The sequence below is a fragment of the Mustela putorius genome, unplaced genomic scaffold, assembly GCF_011764305.1.
Source record: "Mustela putorius furo isolate JIRA1106 unplaced genomic scaffold, ASM1176430v1.1 tig00003845_pilon_pilon_pilon, whole genome shotgun sequence".
In the NCBI taxonomy this organism is placed as follows: domain Eukaryota; kingdom Metazoa; phylum Chordata; class Mammalia; order Carnivora; family Mustelidae; genus Mustela; species Mustela putorius.
The window spans coordinates 7,290,888-7,315,034 of record NW_025421998.1 but is presented as its reverse complement, the minus strand read 5'-3'; the positions used below and the strand labels follow the sequence as shown (position 1 = coordinate 7,315,034).

The 24,147-nt window shown below is 35.1% G+C and overlaps 1 pseudogene; it reads right to left on the bottom strand.

The window, feature by feature from the left end:
• Nucleotides 1-12,227: 12,227 nt before the first annotated feature.
• On the bottom strand, nt 12,228-12,345 carry LOC123387151 (annotated as a pseudogene).
• Nucleotides 12,346-24,147: the final 11,802 nt, after the last annotated feature.

The window sequence follows — 24,147 nt, the reverse complement described above, 5'->3', positions numbered from 1 at the left end:
TCTGTCAAGAAAGAAAAATCAACAAACAATTAGGTAGGCATAGATATAACTTAAAAATACAACTTTATCATTATAAGTGACTGAAGGGAATGTTTGATAACTTCAGAAACATTGTTTTTAATTTTATATATAAAAATAATTTACATTATACTAATTCATTGATAAATTGATTTGGTTAGGATGAAACTGTCGCTTGGTTAGGATGATATTATGGCTTTTAGAGTTTTCTCCTAAAAGATTAAAAGTAACTAAGACCACGCATTATGTTCAGACTCCAAATTGCAAAATAAACTAAAACGTTTCTTACCATCAAATGTGAAAAAATATATATGACCTCTAAATGGAATGTGTTACATCATAGATGCAAATCTACATACATGAACTATATCAAAAAATGAAAGTGAAATTTAATTGCAGAGTATGTGTTCATGGAGGTAGTTGTGATATCATAATTAATTATATTTTATAATCTGTCTCTAGTTAAAGAACCAATGTATTAATGTTATTGTTATATCACTGGATTTTTCAGTTTATAGATGATTTTTCTAGGGTATATATGAGGTTTTTTGATCCACAAATATTTTCTACATCAAATAGTTAACCTGTCACATAATGATCAATCAAAGTAATTTTAAATTAATGCATATTACCATAATAAATGCTTACATTAGGATTAAGAACAGGTAATGTTCCCCAATTACTCTTAATTTATCTTGTAATACAACTTTCTAAAATGGAGCATGTGATTTTTATTAAATCCACTTTTATTTTTGTTTACTGCAGGTGTCTAAAACATAGAATAGCACATCAACTCTATTAAGTCAACCTGCTGGTCTTCTCATCCATCGTTTTCATTTCTGAGTTTTAATGAGCACATTTGAAAATGAAGATAACAATGCACACAAATTTCAATATAACCCTTGGGGTGGGGGTTTTAAGATTTTAAGAAATGCATAGGTTGTCCCAGAAATGAGGCTTAGCAAAGAGGCTTTAAATTGTGGTCTAGGAGAACATTTACAGCACACTGTAATGGTTCATCAAACAGGGTGCAACAGAGATCACCGCCATGTCTGATTTTCTCATTTTTTATTAATATCTTGGCTGAAAAGCTGGAGACATATTAATAAAACATGTCAGGGCTTTACAAATTGATAAGAGACATGATATCACCCAGTCGTGGATTATGGAGAATTGATGTGCTCACCGTGGACCCGAGTGGCACACGAAAGTGGGAGAAGTCTCAACTTTTTCTGTGAAAATGCTCTCTACCACTTATAGCAACACAACTTTAAAAAGGTCTGTGACTCTCAACTTTCATAAGCCTGATGAATCTCAGAATCCAAAGTCCTGTCAATTTGATCTTTGCTCCCATATTTTCCCACAGGAACATTTGATTTTCTCTGCTGCTGTTTATTCTTTTGATATTTTTGACCTGAGAAGGTTAATCAAAGGTTGTCGTGAAGTGAACACTTCCCTCAAGGGGCAAGTCGTAATCCATTAGCTTGGCGGCGGAAGACCAGGCTGAGCCCAGAAGTCACTCCTTAGAGCAAAAGGCATCACTGATATTTGTCTGCTACATTTTTGCAGTAAACTGGATTTAACTTCTATCTATACACACAAAATGGTATGTTCCACGAAGTTTCTTCAATATTCCCAAACAAGTTTAATCCTTGTTTCTGAAAATCCATTTTCCCATCTCCCCACCATTTGAAGTAATTCCTTATAAGGTTCTCATTTTATCCCTCTATTTAGGAGAAAACTACTAAGAAAATTAAAAAAAAAAATTCTGACTCTGAATTAGAATAATAGATTATATTATAATAGCAAATAGTCCCCCCTATTGTTTTTCAGTTATAGCAGGGACTTTGGAATTTTAAAATAAAAGAATTTCAAAGATATCCTATACTGTGACTATTTAACAAATGCCAGTATCGTGAATGGTAATCATGAAAGTAAATCATTCAAGTTCAGACACAGAAACTCCGATATTTAATTTTGGTGGTGGGGGGGAATTTCCATTTACCTAAATGTACTACCTAATATTATTCATTTCAAAAGGTGCAAATACTGACACAGTTCAAATTTTCTTTTTTTAACCCATCCTAGGATCATTAAGTTTGGAGTTGGAATGGAAAAATATTCCATTTTTACTGAACTTCATTGTTAATATCACAGATTATTTGAGTGAAAATAATTTCTGAGTGTCAGCTGCATGGCATTGTTGTGGGTATGTGTGCATTCTGCTTCCTTTGCTTCTTGGGTTTTTTTGTTTGTTTGTTTGTTTTGTGGTGTTTTTCTTTTGGCATTTACAGTCTCTATGACCTTGAACAAGACAAATATTTCTTACTTTCTTAATTATGCAATATGTTTATATTTTGATAGGCAATTTGAGTTAGGAGTGACTGTACAGACATCTAAACATTCTACCAAATAATCCCTTTCAAAATTCTCTTTCACTTCTTCTCCAATGAGTCCTTAATCTCATAGTATGAAAAATATGTAATTTGTGCAATATAGAGACTTATTTGGCGCATTGTTTGGAAAATTGAATAGGAACTAAGAAAGCCATAAATAAAGTCATTACCTTATTTTCCATTTAAAACCAAAATAAATTGGAGATAAATAACTGGATTTGATTTAAAAATAAAGAAAACAGAAACCCTCAGTTATTAAATTTTTTATCTAAGACATATATAGTCTACCTAATGTCACAAAAGGAAGAGAACATTAAGACTGTGATTTATAGATTTTAATAAATAAAATTTTAAACTTTTATTTTTCAAAACTTTAAAGAAATTTAAAAGCTAATATATAGAATTTTGTGGATATTGAAAAACTAATATGAAAATTGATATGGAATAAAAATAGTCTTAAAAAAGATATTTAGAGGAATTACACACCACTTACTGATACTTATTTGAAATTGAAAGTAGTTAAGACAGTGAGGTATGGGTACAGAACAGAGAAGTAGAAAAATGGAATAAATATATACATTTTAGAAATAATCTTTCACATGTACCTTTGTGGCTAGGTGGACTGGGGAGACCTCTGGGCTCAGAGGCCTCTACCCAGCCCATGCCCAGACATTGCTGGAGGCTCTTAGTGTCATCTCTAGAAAAGAATTTGAGGATGGACTGGACAGTGGTTGGGTGGTGCAGGTTAAGAGTTTATCAAAGAGAGAGAGTACACTCTGGAGATGCGAGAGTGGGCAGGCTCAAGGGACAGGTGCACCTGGAGTTTGGGTCTCTATCTTTCCATTGACAATTGTTAGCTAAAGGGTGGAATATTTACTACTAGGGAGGGGATTCCTTTGAGAGCAGGCTATCACACTTTTACTTCCTTGCTTGGTTAGCAGAGTTTGCTAACTTTCCTAATAATAGACCTTGACTTCCCCTCTGCTGGTCTCCAGGCATCCTGTTAAACCCTAACTAACTGCCTCCTCTAACACCTCTACCTAATCTATCAAATAACAGACACAGAATTATATAGAGTATCACTGCAATACAATGAAAAATGACGTCTTCTCAGTAAATATGCTGGACCAATTATATATGCATAGGAAAATTAAAGGTGAATATTGACCCTTACTTCTCACCATACATGAAATCAATTTAAGGGGCAGCTGGGCGGCTTAGTTGGTTGATCGTCTACCTTCAGCTCAGGTCATGGTCCCACATTCCTGGGATCAAGCCCCACAGAGGGCTCCCTCCTCAGCTGGGAGTCTGCTTCTCCCTCCCCCTCTACCCACCACCCTGCTCATCCTTTCTCTCCCTCCAATAAATAAAATTGTAAACAAACAAACAAACTATTTAAGATGGATCACAGAACTAAATGTGAAAGTTTCAAAGCATAAAGTTAAGGACATTTGTAATATGTAAAATTCTCAAGGAACCAGTATTCAGAAGGTATAACAAACTTTCCACATGACAAAGAAAAAAAGCAGATAATCTGACAGGATAAGAAGAGATAGCCATGCATCTGATAATCATGCAAAAAGCTTAGTGGCCCTAGACCCTCAAGGAAATTAAAATCAGCAGTTGAACAACTATCCATCCATTTTAGAAGGCTAACAATTCACAGTTACAAACAAGGGTCGTGTGGGTAAAGAGAAACTTTATTCACTGCTGGTGGAAGTTTAAACTGATACAACTACCTTGAAAAACTGTTGTAGAGCATCTACTAATGTTGACTATGTACATATACTCTTTAGCTCAGAAATCCCACTCCTGAACACAAGCCCTAAGGAAATGCATACACACATTCACCAGAAAACAGGTACAGGAATCAAAATAGTATCACTATAACAGCCATAAACTAGAAACAATTCTGGTGCATTCAAGATCCCTCCAATACCCACTCAATGACGAGGGATGATGTCTATTTTTACATATCAACTGTGTCCACACACAGCAGGAATTTACATGCTCCATCAAGCCCCTACAGCTTCACCCCAAAACATCCTTCACCCTTCCCTAGGCTTACTTCTTGTTACATAAACCACAAAGTCTTGCTCTTTCAATAGCTCATAAAAATTTAGTGAAGTACATTTTGAGCGGTATCACATTTATTTAAACTCCTCTTTCTTTAAATGTAAGGCTTTATTCTACATTGCAATACTCAAAGAAAATCTCACAGAGGGACCTTCTCATACAGATTCTTTGTAATAGAAACAAATACACTTGCATAGTGATTTCTCGAAGAGCTACTTACTTTATTGTTCACCAAGTCTTTGAAGAGACTGGAAGCCCAGTCCACCAGTTCTTTCTATAAATGGAAGCAATTCAAGAGCACATCATTTTTTTTTTTGTAAACTTAATTTACAGGAGAAAGAATATTATATTGTGTGTATGTGTATGTGTGTGTGTGTATATATATATATATATAAATATGTATGTATATTTAAAATATACACTTTTAAGAGGAGCAATATATTTGGACACTGTTTTAAGGAAATTATTTACTAATTCCTTGAGTTCATGTTCATAATTTACACATTTTTCTATTGAAATAGTTACCCATTTGAGTGAGATATATGTACAAATGCATATCTAAAAAATATTTGTATAATACTGCACATGTCTTCCCAATGAACCCTTCTGCTTTTGTTCAAGTGTGGTTATTTATTTGCTCATTCTTATAATTTTACCTTATCTGTGATGTCTTATTTTAGTTATGAAGTAGCTTAGTTTAAATACTTATTCATTGTACTATATAGGTGATGATTTTGAAGTTCTTGGTGACATTAACCTAATGAGCAGACAAATCAGAGTAAGCAGGTACTTTCCTTACTGTTTAATAAGAAACACAATGAAAAGGAGGCAGCAAAATTAGGAAAGAAGAAAATAAAACCCTTTAATTTGGATCCATCATTTAATCTGGAAAAATGTCTCAACTCATTCTGTGTTACCTAACTGCATTACTCAGTATTTGTTGTTTTTCCGAAGCATTAGCCTCAGAGAACTAATTACAGTATGAATGGATATGGGAGTGGGACTGGTAACTGGGTAGTTTCATTCACCAGATACCATCTGTGGCAGCAAATTGCAGGGGAAAGTGAGCAGGGAAATTGGAAGAGGGCAAGGATGGCAATGCCTGTCATCTGTGCCCTGTGCCACAGTCAAATCTAAGAGGCATGGAAAATCTGCAGAGCTTAGTGCTAGTGAGCATAACCAGATGTGACCCCCTCAGATGGCACCCGTGCCTGACTGGCTAATTGCCTTGACCCAGGTCATTATGTGAATTAGAGCTAGAATGGAAAGATACGATTTCTAACCCCACCATCAATGGGATTTTAAAACTTCCCTGTGTGTTTGTTTGGTTCCCCAAGATCACTCTTAAAGTAGTTCAACTGTCCTGGGAGGAAAAAAAAAAAAAAAAAAAGAGAGAGAAATTCAAGGAGCTATCACAGATTCCCCATTGCTTTTAAGCTGAAATTACTCTATTACTCTTGAAAAACACCATAAGTTTGCAAGTGTTGGTTTGCATAAATTGCTTATTTTTTCAATCCTTTTTTATTTCTTCTTTACTATTGTTTACAGGTATTTAATTGAATAAAGCAAGTATTAAATAATATTTAGCCTGGAGTTCTGTTAAAATAATAATGATGAAAAGACACTTAAAGATGATATAATTGAAATATTTAGTATCAGATTTCTATTCTTTCTGTAAAGAAAAATTAGCATTTATAAAAGATTATTACTTTATATCCTCCAATTTGTACTCTTTACCCCTAAATGGCACAATCTCTGGAATAATGCAATAGGGTATTTAAAAACTCTATGGTTTCAAAAAAAATAATTTCTCATGATTTTCAATAGCCAATTCTGCCAAGAACAAGGACAACAAAATGCTCTAATTACTGCCCTCTCCGGCTGAGGTCATAGAAGATCTGGAAACACATCTGTAGTTCCACTTTTTTTTTTCTTTTTTTGTCTTCACGATTTATTTTGTTTTGCACTTTCTTCTGAAACTTAACATCCCTGAATTTCATCTTGAATTCAAACTGTCCTACCTCCTGATAAAATGAGACCTTTTGAAATCTGTCCATTTTATGAACAGACCATGTGGACCATGTTAACCTTAACAAATGAAGCAGCCATCTATATTTAGTAACAAAATGAGTTTATCTAGGACTACCAGACAATTCCAACCTGGGACAAGCAAGTGACAGCAAAACCATGAGCAAGTCCACAGAACAAAGAAGTGGAGCCCTCTTTTATAGAAGAGTTGGTAGCAGTAGTTGGAAACAAAAAGTCCAGTGGCGTAGCCTCAAGTTTGAGTTATAGAAGCTTCTCATTGGCTGAACTGTGACTTTCTCTCATTGGCTGGGCTGTTGCCAGGGAGAAGAGAAAGCCTTTCTTCCTTCTGCCGGGATAGGAAAGTAGTATGGATTCGCAAGGTGGGTCTCTTCCTATTGCCAAGCGGTAGGGCATGGGACCTCTCCCTGCTGGCTTCCCAACTTCATTCCAAATGAGGTTTCTTTTTATTAATTTTCAAAACTGCAAGTGAGAAGGAACGTGATGTAGGTCGGAAATCACCACCAGGCTGCGGGTGGTATGAAATGAGCTAGTTGCATGTGCCCTCAGGCTCACAGACTTGCAATCCAAACTTGTCCAAGCAGAGCCAAACAGGGACATTGATTCCTTTCACACTTTTGTACATTTAAATGGCCTCGAACATTTACACACAGTAGAAAGAAAAGGGCCTTTAGATTTTGAGGGACATTATTTCACTCAGAGAATGGACACTTACTGGATAGACATTTTTGTTTTTTAAGACAGCTTGCAGATCACGGTGGAGAAAGTGTTTGAGATCTGGAGCCTGCCTCCCTGGATGAAACCTTCCTTCACATCCCATGACTTGCTATATGGTGTGCTCCTCTGTGAAATGGGGATAAAAAATAGGACCTGGACCTGGGGAGATGGTCCTAGATTATTCTGTGGAAGCCCTGTCGATTGTTGTGTCTGAGTAGAGTGGCATGTGGAAGGAGCTACAAGGCAGGAACCAGCACCAATAGTAGCTACGAGAAAAAGTACAAAGTGTGTACCAGACAAGCTTTCAACACCTCTCTTCCTACAAGTAAGAAAAAGTAACCAAAACCTAGAAAGATTATTCAACTTTGTATTAGCCAAATGAGAGCAGATTAGGATGTTGGTTTACCAGTCAAATTCCTTCCAATTTAGAGTAGTAATTTATTATTTCATTATATATAGATTAGCATCTTTTGTTCCAGACTTGATTGGAATATTCTTAGGTATGTGTAATGTTGGGTCAAAGTTTCAAACCACAGTAAATACCTGATATATCTTCCTGAAGTGTCCATTGCATTCCATGGTAAATTACAATATTAAAACAAACACAGTTATGTGATAGAATTGTAAACAATTGCTGGCACAGTTAAGGTAAGTCAAAATTCTTGAAAGCTATTTTTTTCTTGAGAATGCTAGTATATATTTTAAAATTACGATCTGCCTTATTAACAGAAGTTTCAGTAAGGAAAGAAAATATGATGAGAATTCTGTTCTCACTCCTACATAATTGGACTTATTTGAGATGTATATTGCGCCAAAGCCAGGTGTCAGATTCACTAACAACCTTAGTTTAACTGTGAACCTGGCTTTCTTAAGTAGTACATATATTTAGAAACATTGAGGTTGCTTCAAATGTTTCTTCTATTCTGGGTTTAAATACCTTCTTGGGAGAAAATGATTTTCCTTTCAATACATCATCCACCTCTCTCTTTTATAGAAAAAAATGAATGAAATTTTCCTATAGCATTTGGGTATGTTTGACACACATTATGATAACACGTTCACTAGACTTTTCTTGTATTTTATTGATTTTTCTACTCAAGCCTGTGTGAGCTATGATTCTGGGTTCTCGCTGTTTAAACACTACATGTACCAACATTTTATATCTCTCAAGGTAAACATCAAGATTCCTCTTTTTTTTTTCCTACCCTTTTGGTCATTTATCTGAGCCATCCTTCCCTTCCCTACTCCTCTATTTCCCCCTCCCTCTCCCGCTCTAACATACATACACACATATACAAACACACACCCTCTCTCTCCTGTTAACTCTTCCACTGAGTCTTTCTCACATTTCACTCCTTATTTCATCATTGTCCAGAAGGAAAGTCAACATACTTATCAGACAGCTCTATGATTAGATTAGGGTTAAGACTTTGCACTTGTTGAGTTTCTGAAGTTTGATAAGAGATTTGGGCTGCAGTGGGTCAAGATTAGAGGATTGCTCTGGAAACCTGTTAGTCCTCTTCTAGGCATCGATACACAATTCCTCCTATCTTCCTTGCTCCTAGCCCTGCTACTAGCCGCAGAATATTTGATCTTTTGATAACTATGTGTGTTGTGTAAGAGACACCTTCACATTGGCCCTGTAAACACTGGTAATGACAACCCAGCTTTGTAAAGATGTAATTTCCCTCATCCTTTCTTCCCAATAATTTGATAGGAATTCATTACCTCGTGACCCTAAACCGAGTTGGCATAGAAACACTTCTTTCAGACTAATTCAGTAAGGCAATAAACCACATAATTGTATTCTTGACTGTTCTTCTGCTAATGTAGTGACTGTAAAAATCAGGAGATAGATGTGCAAATCACAGGACTGGACCTGGGTCAATCTTTTTTGTGGAACCTGATTTACTCAGCCCGAAGCAAAATCAACTGTGCTATGATATAATTGTATTGAGATAGAAAAAATATATATATATTTAAAGCTTTTTAAAAATTTCTGGTGTGTATTCTTTTCATTTCACAGTTTTTTCATCCTGCAGACTGCTTAGCAGATCGTACTCAGCCACATGCTGGGTGCTATATTTATTACACGGGAACACTGAGAAGCCTTACTGGACTTCAGCGAGGAGGAGTATATATGATATATTGAAACAGTAGAATAAAAACGACATTCATTTTTAACTAAAGCCCATTTTGTGCAAAAGCAAACACCATCAAAATGATACATTTCTTGGATTCTTCAAATTAGAATATAAAAGCAATATATTCATTTGCAATTTTTATTGTTATTCAGTTACAAAGCCTGAAAACGTTAATCTGTTGTAGAAAACCTCTTAACACTTAACAGCCACTGGGATAATATAATTACATCTATAAATCTAGAGTCAATATTTTGCTTAATCCCCTTCTCTTGTAGACAAAACTCTGAATTTAGATGTTGAAATATTTTAAATATAAAACAGGATATGCCCTGATTCATTAAAGAATGACATCTGCTTGAGTACACATGGTCTACAGGTTGATTCAGAGAAAACACATCTGAATGAACAGAGGAAATAAGGAGGGAGAACTTCCTAAACTGGAACAGATTATTCTCTTCAGGGACTAGACTGAAGAGGGAGACACCCAGCAGCTGATGGAATCATGCAGTTTCTGAGTTTGGGGAAAAAAAAAAAAGAAAGAAAAAAAAAAAAGGTGTTATTGATCCCAATTTTGTTTCTGCTAGCAATCTCTGAGCTTGTTTTTGTTGTTGTTGTTGTTGTTTTGTTTTTGTTTATTTGGTCACACTGCTATAGATTTTAACAGTAATTTCCTGTTGAGTAAATGCCTTACTGATGCTGCAGATGCAGAAAATGCTATCTTCTGGGGAGAAATTCTGGCAACACGTGTGTTCATTTATGTCAAAAAGGGAAGGAATTCAGGGAAGATTCTGTTGGCAGCAAAACATTAAATGCTTTGCATCTCTCAATACTTCAGAAAATTCAAGCACTTGATTCTTTTCCAGGTAGTTTGTATAGACCCTTATTCCATTAACTGACTTCCTTAATCAGCCTTTTAGAAATTGGACTATTTCTCTTGGTCAGAGATGCTTAAGACCCAAACCCAAAGCATAAAAACAAAGTGTAAATATGATCTCTTCATTGGTTTTACATCATTTCCTTTGTCATGTTTCATTCAGAAATATTGGAGCAAGGACATAAGCGTACATGATCAATGTTGTCTTTCCTTTGAAATGGTCCTTTTCACAGGAAGCAGGGGGGCTGCTGGAGGATGAACAAAAAAAAGCCTACGATTGATTCCAATTAATTTTGTCATTGATTTATTTTGTCACTATGTATTTAGCAAATATGGATGAAAGTCTCTAAAGGAAATAAATGTTGCCAGAAGGCAGGAGATTAGTGGGCCCAGGAGCATTAATATTCTTCTCCATTTATCATTTTAGAATGTGCATGGAGAAAGTTGTGGGGAAATTTAATGAGTTAAAAGTGGAAAGACATGAAGGAAATTAGTTCTGAAAATAGAAGTCATTAACCCTTCATTGTCTGTTTCTAGAAATAGTCAAAATCATTCCAAAACAACAAATCATCCTAACCATGCTTTGTGTGTTAATTTTAGGGTCATTTTTTCTCATTCACTAGAAATTAATCAAGTACCTATTATGTTCCAGACCCAAGAATAAATATGCAGGATATACAGAAACGAAATATATAATTTTATTAGTCTCATACTTAAACAAAAAAGATTTTGACTATGAAACTATGAACAACAAGCTTATTTTGCTTAGGGCCACAGTGGGAAAAGCAATGCGTCTGTACTTTAATTAGGCAATAGAAATCCATGAGGCTGCCTTCATTTGACTTTCAGCTGTTTACTTTGCATCAGTAAAATCCATAGACTCTGAAGGAGAGCGCAACCATAATTAAAAGTGTTATTGAACTAAACACAATTACCAGTGTTTACCTCATTACATAACGCTGTTGGCACCAGAAGCAGGGTTCAGACTAAGCTTTCGTTCTTGCATTCTTGTTAGACATGGTTTAAGAAATGTCTAATTCAATTTAGTAATGATAAGTACCAAAATCAAGTTTGGAAAAATTGCTGACATCCAGATCCAGGCACCAGGACTGCATCACTGCTTATGCATCGTGCCAAGTTCCCCGGAAACCAAGAAAACACTTGGTGCAACACCGAAACATGAAATATTCCTGGATTTTTTTTTTTTCAGTTTTTACTTTAATGACAGTTACTTAACATTCAGTGTTATATTACTTTCAGGTGTACAATGGAGTGATTCAACAAGTCTATGTATTTTTCAGTGCTTATCAAGATAAGTATAGGTTTAATCCCCATCATCTCTTTCAATCAAGCCCAAACCACAGCCCCTCTAGTATCCATCATTTTGTTCTCTTATAAGTAGGAGTCGGTTTCTTGGTTTACCTCTCTTTTTCTTTCCCCTTTGCTTGTTTGTTTTGTTTCTTAAATTCCACGTATGATTGAAATTATGTAGTATGTGTTTGTCTCAGACTGGCTCATTGCATTTAGCATGCTACTCTCTAGCACCAGTCATGTCACTGCAAATAGTACAATTTCATTCCTTTTTTTTTTTTTTTTGGCTGAAAAGTGTTCCATAAATACGTAGTTATATATAGACAGATAGAGATACAGGTAGATGAAAGATGATAGATAGATAGATACATACATACATAGATAGATACATAGATATCATCTGATGCTTCTAGCTTTGCTTTTGTTTTTCAAGATTGCTTTGACTATTTGGGGTCTTTTGTGGTTCCATACAAATTTAAGGATTGTTTTAGCTCTATGAAAAATGCAGTTGGAATTTTAATAGGGATTGCATTAAATGTGTAGATTGCTTTTAGTAGTATAGACATTTTAACATTAACTGTTTTTCCAGTCTGTGGACATGGGAATGTTTTTTGGTATCTTTTTGTCATCTTCAATTTTTTTCATCTGTTTTATAGTTTTCAAAGTATAAGTTTTTCAACTCTTTCATAAGGTTTATTTTAATTAGCAATAATCGCGCCTCGGATAAACCTCATTGGCTACGATACTGCCACTGCGCAAAGCTCATAAGGTTTATTTTAGGTCATTATTGATTTGGGTGCAATTTTAAATGGGACTGTTTTCTTTTTCTTTTTTCTTTTTTCTGTTTTTTGTTTTAGATTTTATTTATTTACTTGAGAGAGAGAGATCACAAATAGGCAGAGAGGCAGAGAGAGAGAGAGGAGGAAGCCGGCTGTCTGCTGAGCAGAGAGCCCAATGCAGGACTCAGTCCCAGGACCCTGAGATCATGAGCTGAGCCGAAGGCAGAGGCCCAACCCACTGAACCATCCAGGTGCTGGATGGGACTGTTTTCTTAATTTCTCTTTTTGTTGCTTCATTATTATATAGAAATGTGACAGATTTCTATACATCAGAAATACATTTGTATTCTGTGACTTTACTGAATTTATCAGTTCTAGCAGTTTTTCAGTGGAATTTTTTGGGTTTTCAAACATATAGTATCATTTCATCTGCAAATAGTGAAAGTTTTACTTCTTTCTTAATAATTTGGATTCTTTTGATTTCTTTTTGTTGTTTGATTTCTCTGGCTAGGACTTCCAGTACTACGCTGAATATAAGCAGTGAGAGTGGACCTCCTTGTCTTGTTCTTAATCTTCGGGAAAAAGCTCGTGGTTTCTCCCCATTAAAAATGTTAGTTTGGGTTTTTTTTTTTTTTAATTTTTTATTTTTTATAAACATATATTTTTATCCCCAGGGGTACAGGTCTGTGAATCACCAGGTTTACACACTCAAAATGTTGAAAATAGTTTGGGTTTTTTATTAGTGGCCTTTACTTGTTGTGGTATGCTCCCTCTAAACCCACTTTGTCAAGGTCTTTTATCATAAGCAGATGCTGTACTTAGCCAAACGTTTTCTGTGTCTATTGAAATGATCATATGTTTTTTATCCTTTTTTTCATTGATGGGCTTTATCATGTTGATTGATCTATAACTATTGAACCACCTTGTAATCCAGTAATAAATCCCACTTGAGTATGGTGAATGATCTTTATTGTTGAATTTGGTTTGTCAGTATTTTGTTGAGAATTTTTGTATCTCTGTTAATCAGGGGGATATCAGCCTTTAATAGTGGTGTCTTATCTGGTTTTGGTATCAGTGTAATGGTGGCCTCATAAATGAATTTGGATGTTTTCTTTCTGTTTCTATTTTTTTTTTTAATAGTTTGAGAAGAATAGGTATTAACACTTTTTTAAATGTTTGGTAGTTTGCCTTTGAAGCTTTCTGGTCCTGGATTTTGTTTGTTGGAAGTGTTTTAAATACTGATTCAATTTCTTGGCTGATAATTGGTCTGTTCAAATTTTCTATTTCTTCCTGTCAGTTTTGGTAGTTTGCATAATTTATGTTTCTAGGAATTTATCCATTTCCTCTAGGTTGTCCACTTGGTTGGCATATAGTTTTTCATAATATTATCTTATATTTGTTTTTCTGTGGTCCTGGTTATGGTTATGTCTGGTTATGTCTCTGGTTATGTCTCTGGTTATGTCTCTCTCTCATTTGTGAGTTTATTTATTTGTCTTTTCTCTTTTTTTTCTTGATATGTCTCACTACAAGTTTATCAGTTCTCTTTATCTGTTCTCAATTCATTCATCTATTGTGGTTTCTTTTTTGTTTCTATATAATTTATTCCTTTTCTAATCTTTATTATTTCATTTCCTCTGATAGTTTTACATTTTGTTTCTTGTGCTTTTCAAGCTCCTTAATGTGTAAACCTGGATTGTTTATTTGAGATTTGTCTTGCTTCCTGAAGTAGGCTTTGTATTGCTCTTTCCTTCTTAAAACTGCTTTTGCTGCATCCCGGAGGTTTTGGACTATTTTGTTTTCATTTTCATTTGTTTCCATACATTTTGTGTGTGTGTATGTGTGTTTGTTTTAATTTCTTCTTTTATTTCATGGCTGACCCATTCATTGTCAAGTAGCATGTTATTAGGCTCCATGTATTTGTGGTCTTTCTAGATTTGTTCTCAGGGGGTATTTTTCATTTCATAGCATTCTGATCAGAAGAGTTTCATAGTATGATGTCAATCTTCTTGAATTTATTGAGGATAGTTTTGTGGCCTCATACATTATCTGTTCTGGAGAATGTTTCAGTGCATTCAAAAAGGTGTATTCTGCTGTTTTAGGATGAAATATTCTGAATATACCTCTTTATAGTATATCTGTTAAATCCATCTATTCCAGTGCATCATTGAAAGCCATTGTTTCCTTGTTGATTTTCTGTTTAGATGATCTGTCCATTGATATATGTGGGTGTTAAAGTCCCTTGCTATAATTATATTATTATCAATAAGTTCCTTTATGTTTATTCTGTTTTATATATTTGGGTGTCCCCATACCAGGTGCAATAATATTTATAATTGTTATATCCTTTTGTTATATCCCCTTTACGATTATATACTCTCTTCTCTGTTACAGTCTTTGTTAAAAGTATATTTTGCCTTAGAAAATAAGTAAATAGAATCTATCATGTCTGACATAAGAACTGTTACTTCAGCTTTCTTTTGGCATCTATTTAGATGGTAGATATTTCTCCATTCCTGGTTTTCAATCTGCAGGTGTCTGGGTCTAAAATGAGTCTCCTATAAGCAGCATATAGATGCATCTTTTTGTTATTTTTTAAAATACATTTTGTCACTCTGAGTCTATTGATTAGCACCTTTAGTCCACTTGCATTCAAAATAATTTTTGATAGATATGTATTTATTATGTATTACGTATTTATATATATTATATAAATTATGTATTTATATGTATTATTACAACTTGTTTTGTGGTTGTTTCTGAAGGTTTTCTCTGATATTCTCTTGTCTTTCATTCATGCTTTGCTGCTCTTCTTTCGTGATGTATTGGAATTTTTTTATCTTTATTCTTTGCATATTTGTTAGTGGATCTTGATTTGTGGTTACCATTAAATTTGTATGATAACATAATTTGCATATAGTGGTCTATAATAAGTTGATGGTCATTTAAGTTTGAACCCATTCTTTACGCCTCTCCTGACCACAATTTAGATATATGTTGTTATATGTCCTTTTATTTGGTGAATTATTCAACTGATTTTCTATAGAAATAATCCTTTTTATTGTTTCTGTGTTTTGTACATTGATACTGTCACTTTTGATCTTTACTTTCCACTCGAAGGGTCCCCTTCACTATTTCTTGCATGGTTGGTTAATGATCATGAAATTCTTCACCCTTTTTTTTTTGGTCTGGAAAACTCTTTATTATTTCTCCTCCTCCTCCTCCTCCCTACCTCTCCTCGTCCTCCTCGTCCTCCTCCTCCTCTTCCTCTTCTTCTTCCTTTTCTTTCTTTCCTTCCATTTTGAGTGATAGTATTACTAGGCAGTTTATTCTTACCTGCAGATTTTTCCCATTCATCACTTTAGATATACTGTGTCATTGCCTACTGGCTTGGAAGGTTTCCATTGAAAAATTCTCTGCAAGGCCTTATGGGACTTCCTTTGAATGTTACTGTCATCTTTTCTCTCACTGCTTTGAATTTTTTTTTCTTTATTACTGTATTTTGCCAATTTAATTACAATGTCCTAGTGTAGGTCTGCTTTTATTGATTTTGTTGGAAGTTCTCTTTGCCTTCTGGATCTGGATATCTATTACCTTCCCCAGATTAGAGGAGTTTTCAGCTATCATTTCTTCAAATAAATTCTCTATCCCCTTTCTCTTTTTGTTTTGGAACTCCTGTAATACAAATGTTATTTCCTTTGATGGAGTCACTGTGTTCCTTAAGTCTAATCTCATTTTGCAATTGCTTTTTATCTCTTTTGTTCAGCTTGATTGCTTTCCATTACTCTGTCTTTTAGGTCATTAATTTGTTCCTCTGCTTCTTCCAGCTTAATGTTCATTCCATCAAGGGTATTTCTCATTTCATTTATTGAGTCCTTTAACTCTGTTACTTTATCCCTTATCTTTGTGTTAAGGGTCTCCTTGATGTTTTCTACTCTTTTCTCAAATCCAGTGGGTATCCTTATGATCATTGCCTTAAACACTCCATCAAGCATGTTACTTATATCTATTTCATTTCAGTTACTGGCCATAGCCTTGTCTTGTTCTTTCATTTGGGACAAATTTGTCTGTCTTCTCCTTTTGTGTAAGTCTCAGTGCTTGTTTCTGTGTATTAGGAAAGTCAACTATTTTTTCCTATTTTTGAAGGTAATGGACTTAAGGTCCTATAGCACCCTGCATGTAGTGACTTTGGTTCCTCAGGGACTAGTGATTCAAGGAATGTCTCCAGTGTGTCCTCTGTGCAGTCTGCTTTTGCATCCTGGCCACTTCATCCTTCAAACCAGGCATCTACTGAGGTTCTTTTTGTCCATTGTGGGCAGTGTTTGATCCCTAGCATGAATGTGGTACATTTTAATTATGTGTGCTCTGGTCTGCTTGTGTAATGAGACCTTCACCACCAATGCCAGAACCGAGCCTCTAAAAAACTCCTGGGTCAGGAGCAGTGTTGGCAGGGATTTGGGCCAGTCTTCTGTGGAAGAGGGTCTGCCATGCTGGGAGCGAGGCCAATGTGACAAGGAAAAGTGGTTCCACCAAACTGTGGGGCAGCAGGCCTTGGTGTAAACTAGTTAGATAGCAAGTGTTGGCACTACTCTGGTTCCTACAGGTGGATCTGTGTGGGGGAATAAAATGGCACCTGCCAGTTCTTTTATTCTCAAGAGGGTATGTCCTTGAATGCTGCCGATCTGGGACATGCTGCAGGATGGGCAAATAGCCTCAGTGTGTGCACCAAGCACTCTTCAGTCACCATTTCCATGCTATATATCCATGGGCTTCTTCCCTTCCTTCTCTCCAGTAGCAGCTGCCCTAGTGTTTTTGGGCTCTCACTGAGGCAAGCCCTCTGGCCTCTAAAACTCAAGGCTTTAAGCCCTGATGGTTGCAAGAACTGATGAAAATCACCCCTCTCACTTTCCATACCAATTGCTATAGGGATTCATCTTCTCTGTGTGGGCTCCCCTGCACTAGTCTGTCTCTTACTGTTCTCCATAAACCACAGCTCTGTCCCCAGGGATGGAGGATGCAGCAGCTATGATCTCTTTCTCTCCCAAGCCACATCTCTGTCCTTCCTACCTTCTTTGACAGGTCCTCATCTCTGACTTTAGTTGTGGAATTTATTCTGCCAGTCCTCAGGTTGCTTTCTAGGTTATTTAGGGTGAATCAATAGTTATCTAGTTGTACTCATGGAATGGGGCAAACCTAGGGTCCTCATACTGTGCCACCATCCCCGCTCTTCCAGATAATATTTTAATTAGGGGTTTTCACGCTTGAAGGCTTATCTTTGCACTTCAATTTTCCTATGAAAAACAAAGAGATTTATCACTAATAGTAATGTAAGGCCAGTAATACCAGTGCCTCATTTTGTTATCATCACTATAAGGCAAATAGTAATTTCATCAAAAGATAAATATCTGAATAAAAGGAACATGATACGAAAGATAGAGTTGCTTATTTTTCTTAACCAAATTGAACAAAATTGTAACATTGTATTTGACATATCAGGTATCACATATTTTGAACTGGAATAGGAAAATATTTAGTAAGGATGGAATAATCATGTTCTGATTAAGAACTTTTGGGATTATTAGAAAAAAGTATAATATAATTCATGTAAAAATTAAGTTCATTTTATTAGAACATCTTCCATATTCTTCTAAAACATCTGTTGTACTAAACAAATTTAACTTTTCATTAAGACTATAAAAAGCCCTAATAATAATTGGAGAGGTGGCTCAAATGTAATGAATGTCTAAAAATGAAAAAAAAAAACTGCACTTTCTCCCTATCTTCCTGACTCTTTGGTGACTCAGAAATTAAAAGTGATAGCCAGACCACTTGTACACTGTTGAATTTCTCTACCTGTAGTAGTCCACATAGATTTCTGGAATGCCCATCACTTCCCCATCACATAGCAGATCTTTACTACATTCAGCTCTAAAAGTATCTTCTCTATATTGGATATTTTCTCCTCTTAATCATTCCTTCTTTCAAACTATTTTTTATTTACTTTTATAATTTTATCTGTAGAAATGTAATTCAATATTATTTATTTTTAGCATTGTTATTACTACTATTTTATTCTGTATTCTACTAGGTTGCAAAATCCTTGAGTTCCAAGAGTATACATATTCTTTGTACTGTGGCATCTAGTGTCTTTGGGCATATAGCTTAATAAATTTTCAGTAAATGAATAAATGAGGCTGTATAAAGTTAGGATTGGTAAATTATAATAAATTTACTAAATACTGAGCTTAAGATTGGCATTTAAAAACTTAAAAACTCTTGGGTAGACTAACACAGCTGAATACTGAGGTAAAATTGTTATATACTGTGAGAAGTACATAATTGCACGTAAGACTTCGTCTAGTCTCAAAGTAAGCAAACAAACAAAGTGATAAGAAGAATTTTTGCTCTGTGTCTGTAAATGCATCATGCATTGAAAAATTATTGAAGACTTTTTTAAAGACACTCTGAATATAGCTGTTTCTTCAAGGTGTGCTTCATTTTTTATAGCTCAGTCATTACAATTCCTAGCCAATAAGATGAGACCTGGAGGCACTTTTCATTTTAGGTAATTAGAAATAATCTAGGAAAATGTCAGTGTCTCAGGATTTAGGATAGATTTCTGTACTCAATAGACATTAGGTTCTTGTACAATATTATGTCTTCAACTAAATTCATATATTCTATGATCTCTCATGTTCGTTATCTAACAAGCATTAAAGTTATATTTATGTTATTTTTACTTTGTTTTCCTGAATTTAGGTCTATGTGGAAGATTTTTCCTTCCCAACATTCTTGGTTCCTGCAATATAAAATTTCATGTTTATCTTAAATTGGCCTCTGCATCTTATAATTGTTATGTGTGGCCAAAATCTTTTTGTTCTAATTTTCATCAATCTCTTTTTTAATGGTTGTCAAATCTGTACTAAACTCCAGAAATCTCTCTGGATCTTTAGCTTCCAAAATCTGATATTCAGAAAAGAATGTGCTCTCATCTTTCTCATGAAACCGTTCCCACCTATATGCTTAATTTTGATCATTGGAACTGTTATTTCTGCAATTCTGATAGATCTTTTGTAACTCTCCCTTCTCTTCCCTGGAACCTACATATAAATTGTCTCCAAATTTGATCAGTTTTTTCATCCTTTCTTGCCTGAATCATTTCAGTAGTGACCTCACTGTTATCTATGCTATCTTGTCCTTGCTCCACACAAATAAGCTTTGAATCATCACCAGAATACTCATGAATTTTCTACAACTCCAATCTGCCCATGCCTCTTCCATGCCAGGAATCTCAAGAGGAGATCTCATGTGGTTCCTTAAACAATCAACTCTTGCTTGAATCAGCCATCTACCTTCAGGGTTGTTCCTCCTAAGACATAATTTCTCCTTGTCTTCTTTCTTTCCCTCAATGTGCATTTCAGTTGTTTTCTCCTCAAAAAATCCTTTTCAGCACCTTCTACAAAATTGGGTAAATCTTTTTCTCCAATGTTAATGCATTATAATCCCTCCACTTAATTTGGGGTTCCCTGAGGGTAGAAAAAGCATGGTTATCTCTCTCATCATTAGTCCTGGACATGCTTACTTGTACATAGTAGGCACTTAATCAATTTGTACAATATGAATAAATTCATATAAATATGAATAAAGCACACACAAACACAATTATGTAATTTAAATACTTTTATTCAACAACTAGTAATCATTATGTATCTGTTGGTCTATGTACTGGCAAAGCAGTAATAGACAAAAGAGACAACAATCCCGGCTCTCAGGGTACTTAATGTAAAAATGAAATTAAAAAATAATATATACAATGCTTATAATATATATCATTAATGTAATTGTAAGTTATAAAATCTCCCTAGATATTTTAGAAATAGCAAATGAGTATTGATGAGTCCATTAATAATTAAATGTGTATTAATTTAAGGATCATACTTGTGGTCACATTCTATGAGTATTTAGAATAAAGAGGTATGTTACAAAGTTATTGCCATCCTGTGGGATTGCTTTATCTAAGTTAGTGCTTATGCTACTAGTGCTGGCTCCAGAACACAGTTTAATAGTCCTTTGAATCAAAACCTGATTTATATATGGAAATAGTTAATCACCTGATACAAGTCTCCATGGAATGTAAGCATATGAAATTCAGGGTTTGGATACTCCATGGATTTTTTAAGATTTTTCAAGCTGTTTCAATGTCATTGGACATTATTAATAAGAACTGAGCAGTCCTTCATGCATGACTATAATTTGCTTCATGTGCAGGTAAATCATACTCTTGAATATGTTAGGCTAGAAATCAAAATGGATTTGACTTCCCTGGTTCCCAAAAGAGCCAATATTTCTTCAGACATTTCATCATTTTCTGTGCCTTTGATTCATCTCACCATTTGTTTATTCCTCCAACCATAGTTACTAAATATCTTCTAGATGGCTGTTCCTGTGCTAATTGCTCTATCTCATAAAGAAAACAAAAGAGTTTATGAACAAAGAAGACATTAAGCAAACCCACAAGAAACTGAGTTTACTATAGAGTAGGTGGGTAAGTATACATTGAGATAAGATCTATGAAGCATAAACAGAATTCTTATCAGTTTAGGGGATGATTCGGGGGAGTTCATTAAGTGACATGAACTAAGATATTAAAGATTTATTGAAGTATAAGAATGATATTGTTAGGAAAAAGGAAGGAGTGTAAATAACATTTGCCATGGACAGAGAAAGCAACTGGCAAAGAGTGCACATGTTATGTTAAAGGAACAAAAAAGAGACACATGTACATATATTGAGTTAAGCTGTAAGGTATATTCATGGCTAGAGTATACAGAACCTGATGTCCTACCTGATTAGACCTATATAGAACTTACACTTAATCAAATAATAAACCACCAAATGTTCCTGAAAAAGATGGTGATATGTGTGTTGTTTAAAGCTCATTCTCACTTTAAGTAAATTAAAAGAAAAGAAGGGCCATCTGTACCCCAATGTTTATAGCAGTAATGGCCACCATCGCCAAACTGTGGAAAGAACCAAGATGCCCTTCAACAGATGAATGGATAAGGAAGATGTGGTCCATATACACTATGTAGTATTATGCCTCTATCAGAAAGGATGAATACCCAACTTTTGTAGCAACATGGACGGGACTGGAAGAGATTATCCTGAGTGATATAAGTCAAGCAGAGAGAGTCGATTATCATACAGTTTCACTTATTTGTGGAGCATAACAAATAATATGGAGGACATGAGGAGATGGAGAGGAGAAGGGAGTTGAGGGAAATTGGAAGGGGAGGTGAACCATGAGACTATGGACTCTGAAAAACAACCTGAGGGTCTTGAAGGGGCAGGGGTGGGAGGTTGGGGGAACAAGGTGGTGGGTATTAGGGAGGGCACGTATTGCATGGAGCACTGGGTGTGGTGCAAAAACAATGAATACTGTTAGGCTGAAAAGAAATTTAAAAAAAATCCTAAAAAATAAAATAAAATAAAAAGTCAACTTAAAAAAAAAAAAAAAAAGAACAAAAGGAACACAGCTGAAAAACAGTTGAAAGGTAACTGCACTATTCCAGGCTGGAGTTATTTGGACAAGGATGGCATCATCACATATGAAAAGAAGTAAATATGATTAGGAAAATGTAGTAGATAAAATCTGGAGAACTTTCTTACATATAGGGATAGCAAGTAAGTAGAGAGAGAGGTAACTCCCAGAGATTTGCTTCATACAATGGATAGATGGTGATACCATTCACTGAGGCAAGAACCATTGCCTAACATCTAGATTTGGGTCAAAAATCATGGCTTTCTTTTTAGACATATTTGTTTTCATATTATTGAACAAACAATCACTAATATGTATTGGTAGGACAGAAAACTTTGCTGTAGATGCAAATATTGGTTTCATGTGCAAAGTTGTGTGTATGTATGTATATATATATACATATATATACACATACACACATATATAACATATATATATACATATATATATATTTTTTTGAAACATACTAATTGGGTTTAGGACTAAACAATATTACTTTGCCAAAATGTAAAGCTGTGTGCAAAGATAATTCCCCAAATCTTGGTCTCAGTGGTAACCAGTGGAGCTAACAAACCAATAACTTGCACAAGAAATCTTCCTGGGTACATTAAAAATGTGAATAAACCATATTTTCAGCTTGATGCTTCACTGCTCAAAAATGCCATCTGTTCTGTAAAGCCTGTGATATAAAATCATCACCCTTTAGACTGTCAGTGAAAGCCCTGTACAACCTGGTGCTGGCTGAATTCCAATCATGTTGAGCACTACCTAATGCTCCCTCTCAAGTCTTGACACAAGTCATATTACTTCCTTTCTGCTTTACCACACCAAGTCTCTGGCTTTAGTGTCTTTCTTATTCCTCTCTATCAACAGAAAGACTGAATTTTAAGGGACCAGCTCCAGTAAAAAAAAAAAAAAAAAAAAAAAAAAAAAAAAGTAAGGTGTTCTTTTCCTAAATTCCCACACGGCCCTACACTCCTGACCTACATAATCAAAGTCACCTCCACATGTCCAGAAGTCGTATTGACTTTGCGACTTGTTGAGCTGTTAGATATATTTTCTCAACATCGTTTTTAAATTATCTTATAGAAATGTATACTAATTGTAAATTATGAACAGAAAGATACTCACCAAAACTTATAAAACATTTTATTATTTTACACAAACCCCTCATTTTGTAGACCACAACTATATAAAACATTTATAATCTACAAATTAAGACACTAAATAGAACTAGAGAGCAAAACAGTAATTAGGAGAAAGTACAACGCATCCTGGTACAGAATCTCTGTGACATGTAGCACAACGTATTCACATAGAAGATTACACATGTAGACATCTCCTCAGAGTGTGTTTTGGGACTTGTGAGGGCTTTTAAGAAGTCCAGATAGCTTGGGACACCTGAGTGACTCAGCTGGTTAAGCATCTGTCTTCAGCTCAGATTCATGACCCTGGGGTCCTGGGACACAGCCCCACATCGGGCTCCCTGCTCAACAGGGAGTCTGCTTCTCCCCCTTTCTTTTGTCCCTCCTCTCCTGCTCTTGTTCACCCTCTTTTTCTCTCTCAAATAAACAAATAAAATCTTAAAAAAAAAAAAAAATAAAAGCCCAGATATCTCTACTTCAGTAGTTTTTGTGCTATAGAAATGCAGTAATTGTTTTTTTCCTCTTATGCTTATGAGACGACATAGCTGACGAAGTACAGTGGCCATCTGGTATCACATGGTTCTATGAGATATGTTTCTTATGTTTATGTGGTTGTCAATTTCCTTAGCAGGAACATCCTCAGAGGTAAATAAAGGGGTTTTGATACTGGGCTCATAATCATTACAGATATATTTGCCACATGCCCTACAGACTTGTTTAGAGTAACAAAAATGCTTCTGATTCTTCTTCACAGATTCTAGGAATGAACAAATCTTATAGTGCACCAGGGATTTACTATCAAGATTACCAAATCAGAAGGGGAGGTGAATCATGAGAGACTATGGACTCTGAAAAACAATCTGAGGGGTTTGAAGTGGCAGGGGGGTGGGAGGTCGGGGTACCAGGTGGTGGGTATTATAGAGGGCACAGATTGCATGGAGCACTGGGTGTGGTGCAAAAATAATGATACTGTTATGCTGAAAATAAATAAATGAAAAAAAAAAAGATTACCAAATCCGATGTAAATTATGTTGACCATTTCTGATTGAAATTCTAACATTTTGAATGTCTTGAACTCCTAATCAACTTCCAATAAGATGAAT